At 45.3% G+C, this 13,218-nt stretch overlaps 1 pseudogene; it reads left to right on the top strand.

Annotated features, from left to right (window-relative positions):
• Positions 1 to 2,034: 2,034 nt before the first annotated feature.
• Positions 2,035 to 3,237, top strand: LOC103248156 (tricarboxylate transport protein, mitochondrial-like; annotated as a pseudogene).
• The last annotated feature ends 9,981 nt before the right edge of the window (positions 3,238 to 13,218 follow it).

Here is a 13,218-nt window from a genome sequence, read left to right on the forward strand (position 1 = left end):
GATCTCTCTGCAGAAACCCTACAAAGCCAGAAGAGAGTGGGGGCCAATATTTGACATTCTTAAAGAAAAGAATTTTCAACCCAGAATTTCATATCCAGGCAAGCTAAGCTTCATAAGCAAAGGAGAAATAAAACCCTTTACAGACAAGCAAATGCTGAGAGATTCTGTCACTACCAGGCCTGCCTTACAGGAGCTCCTGAAGGAAGTACTAAATATGGAAAGGAAAAACTGGTACCAGTCACTGCAAAAACATACCAAATTGTAAAGACCATTGACACTATGAAGAAACTGCATCAACTAATGGGCAAAATAACCAGCTAGCATCATAATAACAGGATTAAACATAACAATATTAATCTTAATGTAAATGGGCTAAATGACCCAATTAAAAGACACAGACTGGCAAATTGGATAAAAAGGCAAGATCCATCAGTGTGCTGTATTCAGGAAACCCATCTCACGTGCAAAGATACACATAGGCTCAAAATAAAGGGATAGAAGAATATTTACCAAGCCAAAAAAAAAAAAAAAAAAAAAACAGGGGTTGCAATCCTAGTCTCTGATAAAATAGACTTTAAACCTACAAAGATCAAAAAAGACAAAGAAGGGCATTACGTAATGGTAAAGGGATCAATGCAACAAGAGCTAACTATTCTAAATATATATGTACCCAATACAGAAATACCCAGATTCATAAAGCAAGTTCTTAGAGACCTATGAAGAGACTTAGACTATCACACAATAACAGTGGGAGACTTTAACATCCCACTGTCAATATTAGACAGATCAACGAGACAGAAAATTAAGAAGGATATCCAAGATTTGAACTCAACTCTGGACAAAGTGGACCTAATGGACAGCTACGGAACTCTCCACCCCAAATCAACAGAATACACATTCTTCTCAGCACCACATCGCACTTATTCTAAAGTTGACCACATAATTGGAAGTAAAACACTCCTCAGCAAATGCAAAAAAACGGAAATCATAACAAGCAGTCTTTCAGACCACAGTGCAATCAAATTAGAACTCAGGATTAAGAAACTCAAAATCACACAACTACATGGAAACTGAACAACCTGCTCCTGATTGACTACTGATAACGAAATTAAGCCAGAAATAAATAAGTTACTTGAAACCAATGAGAACAAAGACACAATGTGCCAGAAGCTCTGGGACACAGCTACAGCAGTGTTTAGAGGGAAATTTATAGCACCAGATGCCCACAGGAGAAAGTGGGAAAGATCTAAAATTGACAACGTAACATCACAATTAAAAGAACTAGAGAAGCAAGAGCAAACACATTCAAAAGCTAACAGAAGACAAGAAACAACTAAGATCAGAGCAGAACTGAAGGAGATAGAGACACAAAAAACCCTTCAAAACATAAAAATTAGCTGGGCGTGGTGGCATGTGCCTGTCGTCCCAGCTACTCAGGATGCTGAGGCAGGAGAATGGCTTGAACCAGGGAGGCGGAGGTTGCAGTGAGCTGAGATCATACCACTGCACTCCCGACTTGCGACAAAGCAAGACTCCATTGCCAAAAAGAAAAAAAGAAAAAAAAATTAATGAATCCAGGAGCCGGTTTTTTGAAAAGGTTAACAAAATAGACTGCTAGCCAGACTAATAAAAAAGAAAAGAGAGAAGAATCAAATAGACACAATAAAAAATGATAAAGCGGATATCACCTCTGATCCCACAGAAATACAAACTACCATCAGAAAATACTATAAACACCTCTGTGCAAATAGACTAGAAAATCTAGAAGAAATGGATAAATTCCTGGACACATACACTCTCCCAAGACTAACCCAGGAAGAAGTTGAATCCCCGAATAGGGATTTAAAGATAAATATGTAACTTTAAATTCATGTATTAAAAGAGAAAGGCTGAAAAATCTTAAGCTGTTACCTTAAGGATTGTGAACTTCGAAAACTTCAGGCAAGTCTCAGTTAATTTAGAAAGTTCATTTCGAGGGCAGAGTTCAAAAGTCTCGGACCCGAGGCCGCCACTGCGCGCAGCCTCCTGCCCGCCATGGCCTTGCCTCGAACCCCTCGCGTTCTGGCAGCCGCCGCGCCGGCGTCTGGCAAGGTCAAGGTGACGCTCCTGGGGAAGACATCACCTTCCCCACCCAGTATGTGAAGACGCAGGGCAGCTGGACTAGCGCTCGCACCCGCTGCGGTACCAGAGCATCGGGGACCGGTGTGGCCGAGTGTCTGCAACCATGGCGTCCTGGGCCTGTACCGCGGCCTCAGCTCCCTGCTCTACGGCTCCATCCCCAAGGCGGCCGCCAGGTTCGGAATGTTCTGGTTCCTCAGCAACCACATGCGGGTTTCCCAGGGACGCTGGACAGCACGCGCGGGCTGCTGTGCTGCCTGGGCGCTGGAGTGACTGAGGCCGTGGTGATCATGTGCCCCATGAAGACCATCAAGGTGAAGTTCAGTCGCCACACCTCCCCAAACCCCAAGTACGGAGGATTCTTCCGCGGGTTAGGAAGATTGTGCGGTAACAAGGGCTGAATGGGATGTATCAGGGCCTCACAGTCACGGTGCTGAAGCAGGGCTGGAATCAGGCCATCTGCTTCTTCGTCATGACATTCCCCGCACAGTTGGTACCGAGGGGACAACCCCAACAAGCCTATGAACGTGCTGATCACTGGGGTCTTCGGAGCCATGGTGTGCACAGCCAGCGTCTTTGGAAACACTCCTCTGGACGTGATTAAGACCCGCAGGTGGCCGGGCGCGGTGGCTCAAGCCTGTAATCCCAGCACTTTGGGAGGCCGAGACGGGCGGATCACGAGGTCAGGAGATCGAGACCATCCTGGCTAACACGGTGAAACCCCGTCTCTACTAAAAAATACAAAAAACTAGCCGGGCGAGGTGGCGGGCGCCTGTAGTCCCAGCTACTCGGGAGGCTGAGGCAGGAGAATGACGGGAACCCGGGAGGCGGAGCTTGCAGTGAGCTGAGATCCGGCCACTGCACCCCAGCCTGGGCGACAGAGCGAGACTCAGTCTCAAAAAAAAAAAAAAAAAAAAAAGACCCGCAGGTAGGGTCTGGAGGCGCACAAATACCGGAACTCGATGGACTGCCTCTGGCAGATCCTGAGAAAGGAGGAGCTCAAGGATTCTACAAGGGCATTGTCCCGCTCCTGGCCGGGTCAGCCTGGTTGTGGCCATAGTGTTTATCATCTGTGATGAGGTGGTGAAGCTGCTCAACGAAGTGTGGAAGACGGACTAAGCCCAGTGGGGCCACAGGGGACCGCCCCAGGCACCTCCAGAGGCCCCACCACCCTTGTCTCACATGATTCCAGTGCAGTAGTGCCAAAAGGCTCCTTCCTACATCCCTCGAGCTCTGTGACCTGGTCTGTGCATTGTGGCCATCAAGTCCATGTGTCCCATAGTGCCGTCTCCCCTGTGGTCTGTGTGTAACACCACCACTGTATCCCAGTGTCTGGCCCAGCCATGCTTGGTATGCATCTGGCCTGTGAACCTGTGCCTACTTGTCCATGTGCTTACTGTGAGCCTGTGCCTGTGTTTCAGGTTCTGTGTCATGTGACCCAGTGCCCAGCCTCCTGGGGTGCCCTGTGGCCTGGGTCCTTGGCCCTGTAGCCCTGGCTGTCCCAGTCCGGTGCTTTTCACCCTCCACAGGCCTATCACTGCTGCCTCAGGGCCTGCCCCTGGCTTCTCCGCATTCCAGGGTCTGCTACACCCCCCGTCTCCCGCCTTTGGCCTTAACTGGCCCTTAGGCCCTCCCTCCACCCAGGACAGGGTGGCACCCACCACTCTCAGGACCACCGTGCCAAGGCAGAGCTGAGATCACACCGTTACACTCCAACCTGGGCAACAGAGCAAGACTCCGTGAAAGAAAAAGAAAGAAAGAGAGAAGGAGAGAAGGAGAGAAAGAGAGAAAGAGAAGAGAGAAGAGAGAGAAAGAAAGAAAGAAAGAAAGAAAGAAAGAAAGAAAGAAAGAAAGAAAGAAAGAAAGAAAGAAAGAAAGAAAGAAAGAGAAAGAAAGAAAGAAAGAAAGAAAGAAAGAAAGAGAGAGAAAGAGAGGGAAAGAGAAAGAAAGAAAAGAGTTTAATTAATGTAGGGCTAGCCAAGCAGAAGATGAACTTTATTACTCAAATCAGCTTCCCAGATCACTCTGAGGCTAGGGTTTTTTTAGATAATTTGGTGGGCAGGGGGCTAGGGTATGAGTGCTGCTGATTGGTTAGAGATTACATTGTAGAAATGTAGAAACCAGTCCTTGTGTGCTGTGTCAGCCTCTGCGTGGGGGCCACAAGAGTCATGAGCCACAGGTCCATGCGGAGTCAGTCAGTAGCCAGAGTGCAAAAGTCTAAAAACATCTCAAAAGACCCATCTTAGGTTCTACAATAGGGATGTTATCTATAGGAGCGATTGGAGAAGTCACAAATCTTGTGACCTCTGGCCACATGACTCCTGAGCAGTAAGGGATTATAGAAAAGCAATATAGGGAACAATGGTTAGTTATCTTTACACCTTCATTTTAGTAGAATTCAGTCTCCTCTCACAACCCTAATCTTGTGACTTTTCATTGGTCTTACAAAGCTGGTTTCAGTCCCAGAACAAAGAGGGGATGAGTTTTATGGAGGACTGTTATTATTTTTGCTTCAATGCTAAACTATAAACTAAATTTCTCCCATTGTTAGCTTGGCCTATGCCGAGGAATAAGCAAGGCCAGCCTGCCTGTGAGTCTAGAAGCAGGATGAAGTCAACCATGATAGACTTCTCTCACTGTCATAATCTTTGCAAAGGCAGTTTCAGTTCAAAACCAGCCTGGGCAACGTAGTGAAACCCCATCACTACAAAAATTTAAACATTAGCTGGGTGTGGTGGTGCATACCTGTTGTTTGTTTTAGCTACTTAGGAGGCTGAGGCAGAAGATAGCTTGAACCCAGGAGTTTGAGGTTACAGTAACTTATGATCATGCAACTATATCCCAGCCTGGGTGACAGAGGGGGACCCTGTCTCTAAAAAAGTAAAAATAGACCAGGAGCAGTGGCTCACACCTGTAATCCCAACACTTTGGGGGGCTGAGGTGGGACGATTGCTTGAGCCTAGGAGTTTGAGACCATCCTGGGAAACACAGTGAGACCCCATCTCTACAAAAATAAAAATTAAAAAGTTAGCCAGGCCTTGATGGCATGTGCCTGTGGTTCCAGCCACTTGGGAGGCTGAGGTGAGAGGACTGCTTGAGTCCTGGAGGTTGAGGCTGCAGTGAGCTGTGATCATGACATTGCACTCCAGCCTGGGTGACAGAGCAAGACTTTGTCCCCAAAAAAAAGTAAAAATTAAAAAAGAAAGGAAAATGTTGAAGAAACTAAACATCAACAAGAATACAGAGCACCTCAAACTTTCATATAATTGGTGGCGAGAATGTAACTGGGAATGAACACTGAAATATGTTTTGCCAGTATGTATTAAACCTGAACATGTATATACACACATATATATATATACTACATGACACAGCAATTCCACTTTGGGCTTTATATCCAACTGAAATGAATGCTTATGTTCACCAGAAGACATGTATAAGACTGTTCCCAGCAACTGTAATGATAATAGCTAAAAACTGGAAACAACCCCAATGACTATCAGTAATAGAACCTGTAAGTCAATTGTGCTATTCCCACTACTACGCACTCAACAACAACAACAACAAAAAAGTAAATTGTGCTTAATCACACTGTGGAATATAACACCACATAAAGAAGAATAAACTACTGACACGTGTAGCTATAATATATAAGTGAATCTTACAGATGTAATATTGAAAGAAGGCAGGCCGGGCTCGGTGGCTCAAGCCTGTAATCCCAGCACTTTGGGAGGCCGAGACGGGCGGATCACGAGGTCAGGAGATCAAGACCATCCTGGCTAACACGGTGAAACCCCGTCTCTACTAAAAAATACAAAAAACTAGCCAGGCGAGGTGGCGGGCGTCTGTAGTCGCAGCTACTCGGGAGGCGAAGGCAGGAGAATGGCGTGAACCCGGGAGGCGGAGCTTGCTGTGAGCTGAGATCCGGCCACTGCACTCCAGCCTGGGTGACAGAGCGAGACTCCGTCTCAAAAAAAAGAATTAAAAATAAATAAATAAATAAATAAATAAAATAAAAAAAAAAAAGAAAAAAAGAAAGAAGGCAGACATACAGTATGATGCAATTTAATAAAGTTCAAAAAGAAGACAAGCAACAAATCTATGATGACAAAAGTCAAAACAGTGGCTATCTTTGTGGCGGGTAATGACTAGGATGAGCCATGAAGGGCTTTTCTGGTTATCTTGATCTCAGTAGTAATTAACCTGGGTGTGCTCACTTTGTAAACATTCATCAAGCAGGACTCTTAAGGTTTGTGTATTTGACGGGTGTATCTTACACTTTAAAATGGAGTGAAGTTGCCATTTTTTAAAGAATAGTAAACTTGTTATAGATAAAATGTATCTCTATTTTTCTCAGAAAAAAAAAAATTACTTTCCACTGGGACAAATCAAACTGGGGCAAATCAAACAGCTTCTAGTAACCAACAAAAACAGCCTATGTGGCAACTCTGATTTCAGCAGGTCAACAGAAATTGATTTTTTCTCTCACACTTGGAGAGTTTGGATCATGAGATTAAAGCAAGTCAGTCATAACATGGTAAGAATCCCACCTAATTTGTTAGTTGTGGCCATTTTTCAGTCCACAATCTGAGTCAGAAGAAAATATCAAGTGACTATATAAGGAAAACGCCTGTGCTTCCAAGACAAAGATACCCTCTCTCACCACTCCTGTTCAACATAGTATTGAAGTTCTGCAAGGGCAATTAGGCAAGAGAAAGAAATAAAGTGTATTCAAATAGGAAGAGAGGAAGTCAAATTGTCTCTGTTTGCAGATGACATGATTGTACATTTAGAAACTCCATTGTCTCAGCCCAAAATCTCCTTAAGCTGATAAGCAACTTCAGCAAAGTCTCAGGATACAAAATCAATGTGCAAAAATCACAAGCATTCTTGTACACCAATAATAGACAGAGAGACAAATCGTGAGTGAATTCCCATTCACAATTGCTACAAAGAGAATAAAATACCTAGGAATACAACTTACAAGGGATGTGAAGGATTTTTCAAGGGAAACTACAAACCACTGCTCAAGGAATTAAGAGAGGACACAAAAAAATGGAAAAACATTCCATTTTCATGGATAGGAAGAACCAATATCATGAAAATGGTCATACTGCCCGAAGTAATTCATAGATTCAGTATTATCCCCATCAAGTTACCATTGACTTTCTTCACAGAATTAGAAAAAAACTACTTTAAATTTCATATGGAACTAAAAAAGAGCCCATATAGCCAAGACAATCCTAAGCAAAAAGAACAAAGCTGGAGGCATTACGCTACCTGATTTCTAACTATACTGCAAGGCTACACTAAGCAAAACAACATGGTACTGGTACCAAAACAGATATATAGACCAATAGAACAGAACAGAGACTTCAGAAATAACGTCACACATCTACAACCATTTGATCTTTGACAAACCTGACAAAAACTAGCAATGGGGGAAAGGATTCCCTATTTAATAAATGGTGTTGGGAAAACTGTCTAGCCATATGCAGGAAACTGAAACTGAATCCCTTCCTTATACCTTATACAAAAATTTACTCAAGATAGATTAAAGATTTAAATGTAAGACCTAAAATCATAAAAACCCTAGAAGGAAACACAGATAATACCATTCAGGACATAGGCTTGGGCAAAGACTTCATGACTAAAACACCAAAAGCAATGGCAACAAAAGCCAAAATTGACAAATGGCATTTAATTAAACTAAAGAGCTTCTGCACAGCAAAAGAAACTATCATCAGAGTGAACAGGCAACCTACAGAATGGGAGAAAATTTTTGCAATCTATCCGTCTGACAAAAGGCTAATATCCAGAATCTACAAGGAACTTAAACAAATTTACAAGAAAAAAACAAAGAACCCCATCAAAAAGTGGGTGAAAGATATGAACAGACACTTCTCAAAAGAAGACATTTCTCCAGCCAACAAACATGAAAGAAGGCTCATCATCACTGGTCATTAGAGAAATGCAAATCAAAACCACAATTAGGTACCATTTCATGCCAGTTAGAATGGCAATCATTAAAAAGTCAGGAAACAACAGATGCTGGAGAGGATGTGGAGAAATAGGAACACTTTCACTTTTACACTGTTGGTGGGAGTGTAAATTAGTTCGACCATTGTGGAAGACAGTGTGGTGATTCCTCAAGGATCTAGAACCAGAAATACCATCTGACCCAGCCATCCCATTACTAGGTATATACCAAAAGGATTATAAATCATTCTACTATAAAGACATATGCACATGTATGTTCATTGCAGCACTATTCACAATAGCAAAGACTTGGAACCAATCTAAATGCCCATCAATGATAGACTGGATAAAGAAAATGTGGCATATATACACCATAGAATACCATGCAGGCATAAGAAAGGATGAGTTCATGTCCTTTGCAGGGACATAGATGAAGCTGAAAACCATCATTCTCAGCAAACTAACACAGGAACAGAAAACCAAACACTGCATGTTCTCACTCGTAAGTGGAAACTGAACAATGAGAACACATGGACATAGGGAGGGGGGCATCACTCACCAGGGCCTGTCAGGGGTGGGGGTTAGCGGAGGGATAGCATTAGGAGAAATACCTAATGTAGATGATGGGTTGATGGGTGCAGCAAACCACCATGGCACGTGTATACCTATGTAAGAAACATGCATGTTCTGCACATGTATCCCAGAACTTAAAGTATAATAACAAAAAAAAGATAAATAAAGTAGGAGCTACTACATGCTAATTTTAATATTGGTAATAAAAAGCCCATTGGTTTATTATTAAGTGGTCATTTAATAGTGTCAATAAATTCTAAAACTGAAAAAAAAAAAAAAAAAGAAAAAGAAAATGGCTGTGCTTCAATCAGGAGTAGGCCAAGGCAGACATCTGACACAGCATGACACAGCAGGTTTGGAGCACAGGCACACAATCCCATGCCCTATGTAATCACATTTATGTAGCCATTTAATGTAACCTGTTTGTGTGAGCTTATATCTGGCTTTAAGCCACGGTTCCCTGTGACAAATATAACTGCACTACTGACTCTGTAGTAGAGGGGGAGAGAATAAAGTCATGTCCCAACTGCCTATGGTCCCTCAAGTGTTCTTTCAGTTATCTGCCACCCATCCACCAGCTCCCTTCAGACCCCAGCCTGAGTTGGAACCTGATAATTGTCATAGTCGGCAGGATTCTGAGGAGAATGAGCCCTCAGCCCCTGATGATCCAGGGTAAGGAGTCATGTGGCCCCAACATGTTATGGTACCCAGTGGCAGCAGTGCTGCTGGGATGGGCCCTGGTGGAAACATGGGGAGCAGTGGACAGGTCCTCTGTGAGCATGGAGAAGGTGCTGAAATACCTGGTAGCAGAGAGCACCAAGAAGGAGCACGCCTTTGCTGGCAGAATTGGATGGGCGCTTTTGACTGAGCTATGGGAAGTGTGCACTAGGTCCTGTAGGATACAACACAGGTCAGGGACCTCCAGGGGCAAGCCGAGTACCTGGAGTCCCAGATTCACAGCTTGGAATGAGAATTAGCGGCTGTTGTTAGTGTGGGCTTGAGCCTATCATCCCAGTCAGAGACCCCAACTCAGTCTGATACTGAGAAGGAAGACCCTCTATTATGGGCTCACCCAGTGGTCTCCATCAGGAAATAGAGCATGAACAGCCATTGGGATCCCAGGGGTGGGCTCATGGACCCCCTACTATGATGGAGCACATGTCATACACTGACTATACCCCAACTGAGTTGCAGGAATTAGGTAAACAGTGTTGGCAGCACTTAGGGGAACCCCTACCCACCTGGATGCTTTGCTTTTGGAATGAGGGAACCAAAGGTGTCGTCTCCCCTGCCTCTGAAATGGAAAAGTTGGACTCCATTATGACCCATCCCTCCCTCCATCAGCAGTTGCAGGTGAGCAGGCAGTTATCACAGGGACAAGGTGAGCACACCCTAATTGAATGGCTGATGGTGGCCATACAAATGGTATGGAATGATACCAGAGAAATACCAGAAACTGTGAGTAAATGGCAGTCGTATACAGATTTGGTGCAAAGTAATTTGGGAGACGGGCATACAGCAGGCTATGTTCAATCTGAATACCCGAGGGCCAGATGATGAACGCTTTACCTCCCACATGAGGGACCTAGTATAGGGCTCTGCCCCGCCGAGTGCCTTCGGCTCCCTGACTGCTCTCCTCACTCCATATATGGGGTGCCACATACATGAAGTGACTGCTGCTATGGCGGCCCTCGGGGAAGCAAAGGGCCATTAGTGGGACCTAGGAATCTACACCATGAAAAAAGGAACGGTATCCCTTCTGCGGGGGGCCACCTCACGGGACAAAAACGGGCCCCAGTGGATGACCCGCAAGTCACCAGATATGGATTTATTTGATTTTGGATAGGGTTGACCAAGAGAAAATTGATAGGCAACCCAATGAAGTGCCGTTACATTTGTGGAGGCAACTGTCCCTAGAGCAGCAGTTCTGGAAAATGCCCAAGAGGTGGCACGATGTTGCTGCTCAACTCAGTCCCCCTGGACACTCCAGCTCAAGCACTACTTGCAGACTGATGGAGGTACAGAACTTTTTGTGTTTGATTAGGGAACTGGCAGAGGTACCTGGCTTGGGGGACACTGGACAACCAGTGGCCACATGTGGAATTGACAATCCACTGGTCCCCCACCAACATACAGCGGGTGCTGGTGCTGGTAGACACTGACACAGATTGTAGTCTTGTCTATGGGAACTTTGATACATTTCCAGTCAAGGTTGCATATATAGATGGCTATGGATGCCAGTCAGTGAAAGTGAAACCTGTATCTTTGCACCTTGGCATTGGCTGCTTGGCTCCCCACTTATAAACTATGATGTTTCTCCCATACCTGAATACATTTTGGGGGTGGATATTTTACATAGCTTGGCTTTACAAACCACGGCCAGAGAATTCAGACTCCGAGATGTGTGGTTAAGCTGGTACTCCGCAGACATACTCATCACTAGCTCCATGTCCTGCCACAACCCTTACGGATTACTTCCACCTGTCAATACCACTTGCCAGGTGGGCATACAAAGATAACTGAGACTATTAAGAAGTTAGAAAAGGTGCAGATAGTGTGTAACACCATGGACCCTACAATTTTCCAGTATGGCCAGTCAAGAAGCCTGATGGAACTTGGCAGATGACGGTGGATTATTGAGAACTAAATAAAGTAACACCCCTTTTACATGCAGCTGTACCCTCTATCATGGATTTGATGGACCCCTTGATGATGAAATTGGGAGAGTACCACTATGTGGTGGACTTGGTCAATACAGTCTTCTCAATTGACATTGCTCCAGAGAGCCAGGAATAGTTTGCCTTCCCATGGGAAGGGCAACAATGGACTTTCACATGCTGCCGCAGGTCTATGTGCAGAGATCCATCATATGTCATGGTCTCCTTGCCACGGATTTAGCTGCCTGGAAATGTCCAAAGGGAATCCACCCATTCCATTATACTGATGATATTATGTTAACTTCTGATTCTCTTGCAGGTTTAGAAGTGGCAGCACGCCTCTTACAACAACATTTGGCAGCATGCGGTTGGGCAGTCAACAAATCCTAGGTCCAAGGGCCTGGATTGTCTGCCAAATTCTTGATAGTTATCTGTTTGGGTAAAACAAAGGCCATACCAGAGGCCATCATTGATAAAATTCAGGCATATCCCCAGCCCACAACGATGAGGCAACTACAGACTTTTGTGGGCCTCTTGGGATATTGGTGGGCATTTATGCCCCATTTGGCTCTGATGGTAAAACCGTTGTATCAGTTGACAAAAATGGGAACTACTTGGGATTGGGACAATGAGGCTGAGATGGCTTTTCTGGCAGCCAAGTGGGCCATACAGCAAGCACAGGCCCTACAAGTAATTGACCAGGGGCGCCCATTTGAACTTGATGTGCATGTGACCACAGATGCTTTTGGCGGGGCCTATGGCAGCACACAGAGGGCTTTAGAACACTGGCAGGCTTTTTGTCCCAACTTTGGAAGGGAGCTGAACTCTGGTATTCATTGATAGGGAAGCAGTTAATAGCTGCATATGCCACCCTTCAGGCTTGTGAGAGTGTGACAGGACAAGCAACACTAGTCATGCCTGTAGATGACTTACCCAATAGTGGGGTGGGTACCTTTATGGGTAATGACCCTCCAGACTGGGACGGCACAGACATCTACCTTAGCAAAGTGGGGTGCCTAGTCAGAACAGCAGAGTACCCTGAGAACAAGCCCCTTGGCAGCAGAATTACAAGAAGTCTTGGGACCTGTAGTGCTGATGCAAGATAAGGCCATGGGTCAGCCTGAGGCACCCTTAAACCCTGAGCCACCACCATTTAAAGAGGGGCACCTCCTCCATTCCCGATGGAGCGTGGTATACAGATGGGTCCAGCCAGGGCGTTACTGCTGCCTGGACCGCTGTTGCAGTCCAGCCTAGTACTGATACCATATGGTTTGATACCAGGGGTGGAAAAAGTAGTCAATGAGCTGAACTCAGGGCAGTATGGATGGTGATCACCAAGGAGGAGACATGTATGATAATCTGCCCCGGTAGCTGGGCTGTTTACTGAGGCCCGACCTTGTGGTTAACTACCTGGAAGGTACACAATTGGTAGTTGCTCACTGGCCCATTTGGGGCCAGGCCATGTGGCAAGTCCTATGGAAAGAAGGATGACCTTCTCTGACCAGGCATGGGGACCAACAGTAACCTGTGGTTGCCTGCCCTAATGCCCCTAAAGGCAGGGGAACAAAAAACCTGGCTTTGAACATGGACCCTCCAAACTCCCATTTCCAACAGTTGGCCATTGTAGCCCTCTGGGGGGAGGACCTACAGTATGATTTACATGCCACTCCTTGGGTATTCAATACATGGCTTCCACGATTGGCTGCTCGTAGGGGAGTGCTCAGGGAAGGAACCCCCCCCCACCTTGTATTGTCTATGTGGCCTATTGTGGGCCCCCCAGTGACTTTGGCACGAATACAGGACCCAAAGAAACCATGGGGAACTGAGAAGCTGTGGTACCATTGCCCAGGGCAGAAGCCCTTGGCGGCTGCATTGTTATCCAGAGATAAAA

The sequence above is a fragment of the Chlorocebus sabaeus genome, chromosome 1 (assembly GCF_047675955.1).
Source record: "Chlorocebus sabaeus isolate Y175 chromosome 1, mChlSab1.0.hap1, whole genome shotgun sequence".
NCBI lineage: Eukaryota > Metazoa > Chordata > Mammalia > Primates > Cercopithecidae > Chlorocebus > Chlorocebus sabaeus.